The sequence below is a fragment of the Geospiza fortis genome, unplaced genomic scaffold (assembly GCF_000277835.1).
Source record: "Geospiza fortis unplaced genomic scaffold, GeoFor_1.0 scaffold37, whole genome shotgun sequence".
Lineage (NCBI taxonomy): Eukaryota > Metazoa > Chordata > Aves > Passeriformes > Thraupidae > Geospiza > Geospiza fortis.
In genome coordinates this window covers 1,656,993-1,660,323 of record NW_005054449.1, presented here as the reverse complement: position 1 = coordinate 1,660,323, position 3,331 = coordinate 1,656,993, and positions in this window count along the sequence as shown.

Genomic DNA, 3,331 nt, shown 5'->3' with positions numbered 1-3,331 from the left:
ACCCGGCACTGCAGCCCTGCCCGGGACCCGGCACTGCAGCCCTGCTCGGGATGCTCGGCCTGGACCCAGCACTGCAGCCCTGCCCGGGATGCTCGGCCGGGACCCTGGGAGATACGAGATGAGGACCTGGTATCGAGTGTTGTCATTGTCACACAGCTCGGGCTGCTGGGACTGTCGCCATCGCACACCTAGGGATGTACAAAGCGGTTGTTCTAAGATCTTTGATGGGGAGGCCTTATTGGCATCTTGGGCTTGTGACAGCTCAGTTGCCTTTTAATCTTAGTTACTTGGATAACATGTGACCGCTCTTTACGCCATTATAAAGTTAATTTGGGTCTCCTGTATGACCAAGGTGGCTGGCACAGGATTTACCAGCCCTAGATTTGCTATGGCTAAGTCATTATCTTATCATTAGTCATTATCTTATGGCGAAGTCATTTGCTATGGTGCTGTCATTATCCCTTGCTCAGAGCTGATTAGGTACCAGGAACTGTCACTGTCACATGGCCAGGGCTGTGTCAGCTGCTGTGACCATCGGACACTGGGTGTACAAGGTGTCAGGTGCTGTCACATCACACAGCAGGGCGGTGGGTGCTGTCACTATTGCTGCTCAGAGCTGGGTTAGGTACCAGATGCCATCACTGTCCCACCCTGGGGCTGCACCAGGTACAGGGCACTGTCACCATCACAAACCTGGGGCTGTACCATGTGAAGGATGCCTCACCATCCCCTATCCAGAGCTGTATCAGGTACCAGGTGTCGTTGCTGTCACACACCTGGGGCTGTATGAGGTGCCAGATGCCACCATGGTTGCACACCCAGAGGTGTTTGAGGCCTCTCTCAGCCCTGCTGTGGATTTTCAGGGCTAAGACAAGAACCCACACACATCACACAATGTGCAGTGGGAGGCCCTGAGCTCAGCCAAAATTATGCTCTGCTCTGCCCAGGTGGTCTGGGCAAAACTCTCATATACCCATAAAGGAACAAGATGTGTGGGTCTACAGAGGCCAGGCAGAGCTGCTGTGAAGCACATCTGGATCAGATGTGCAAGATCCTTAAATATCATCAGGCCAGAGCTCAGGAAGGTACCAGAGGAGGGTGGGATAGGGACAGGATTGTGTATGGAGAGCCCTGGCGCCCATATCACATCCAGCACATTGATAGCAAAGATTAAATAATGCTGGGGAATGAATGGCACGTTAATGCTTCAGTTTCTGTGGTCTCTGGCACGACTGCAGATATTATCATCAGTATTTATGGAGCTGTATCAAATCTTGGACCACTTTCAGGGCTGTTTTTCACGGAGCCAGAGGATGACATCCTCGGCGGGCGGCTGTGCTGGGAAATGATATAAAATTGAAAACATGCTAAATTGACTTCACAGACAGGGTACGGTTTCAGATATCTGTCTTTCACGTGTGTCCCATGAATCCCCTGCTCTCCACAGCCCTTGCTCACATGGGCCTCCTTAGGTGGGAAACCTCACTCCTGGCTTTAAAGGGGCTTTAAGAGGACTGCAGAGCTGAGTTTGTGCTGGGTCACTCCTGGCTTTAAAGGGGCTTTAAGAGGACTGCAGAGCTGGGTTTGGGCTGGGTCACTCCTCAAAGCTCAGCTTTTCCCACTGGACCTTCCCCTTCTCCCTGCAGGCAGCCTGGCCGGGGTGGCTGTGGCCAGGAGAGTGGCCACGCCAGGACTCTGCAGTGAGTTGTGACAGCCAGGATTGTCACCTGGGGCAGTGTGGCAGCTGTGGCTGCACCGATCAATCCCCTTTCCCCTCGAGCCGTGTCCTGGAGAGGGAGCCCGACTCCCAGCTCTGCCCACTGGGAGCAATCCCTGCAAGTCAAACTGGGAGCAGCCTGCTTCCTACTGTAAGGAAGTTCTAACTTTCTAATCCCAGACAGAAAAAGAGAGGCCTGGATTTATTGTATCCTGGAGCTCTCTCTGTTGTTATAAAACATCTTTATGTAGCTGCCTTTCTTATCAAGGAAGAATGAATGATGTTTTCTTCCCATCCGTTGGGCTTGGCTGATATTTTACTGCTAAGTGGAAGCATTAACCCCCCTCACCTGCTCTTTTCTCTTACTTGAGGATTTATGGCACTGCTGTGACTTTGGGAGGGTTCTGGTGTAAGGACCAGCTGCTTCAGTTTTTTTCCAAGACCCAGCAGCTTTTGGGCATGGCCCTTGGGGACTTTAGTCTTGATTAATGGTTGTCCTTCAGCCACAAAATATATCCATGGAACTATCCCAGCCTTCCTTCTTCTTATCCTGCTTCTCTGATGGAAATCAGCACCTGCCCCAGGCCAAGTGAGCTCTGGAGGGCCCTGGGGCAGCTCAGAGGTGCCCAGCTGCTGCTCTGGTCCCTCCTGGCCCTTGGGGAGAGTTTGTTTGAGATGTTTAGTGCAGCATCCCTGCTCTCCTTCTCCCCATCCCCCTGTGCCAGCTGCTGTGTGCAGTTGGAGGTGTCCCCGCCAGCAGAATTTCCTTGGGAAACAATCCATTTTGTTATCTGCTGGAGTGCACGGGGAAGACTGAATCTCTGTGGGATGTTTCTCGAGCTTCTGGCAAAGGGATTTGGGCTGCTGTGTCCGCACACAGCCTTGGGTAGTGGAGCAGCAGCCCCGAGGCACCGCTGCTCCATCCCTGCATCCTCCCCCTCCTCTGCTCGGGGCTGGGCACCGCTCGTGGGAGGGATTTCTGACTGACAGCGAGCAAAGAGGCATGTGAGGGAAAGGAGCTGGACCTGGGAAAGGCAGGGGGAAGTTTTGTTACTGCCCCGAGCCGCAGGGAAGCTGCTCTGGCGCGTGTGTGTGCCGAGCTCCTCTCTCCCGGCTCCGGAGGATGCCCGCAGCTCTGTGGATGCAGTGAAGGATCACCCGGCCTGCGAGGCGAGATTCTCCTGCCAGAAGAGCACCCCTCCTTCCTCCTTTCTCCTTCTCCTTGCCAACGGCTGCGTTTCAAAGTGCCCCGGGAAGGGGATGGCAGCTCCGGAGCAGCTCAGCCCGCATGGGGCTGCTCTGCTGGGCACAACCCAGCTCCTGTGAGCCCCCAGCTCCTCGAGCTTTGTCAGGCAGCAAATCCCAGGAGGAAAAGTCACTTCAGCGCGTCTCACCGCGAGCAAACGAGCATGAGGAGCCGGGTTTGGTTTGGGGAAAAAATCCAGCTGCAACCTGCGCCGTAATTTCCAGTGGAGTGAAGAAAGTGGCTGAGCGGAACCCGAGAGGGAGGAAGCATCCAGGAAGGATAAATCCGCTCTCCCCCTGTGCTCCCATAGCTTTGTGCTCTGCAAGGACAGACAGACACGGGCACGTTGGGAGCAGGAGACTCCCGGG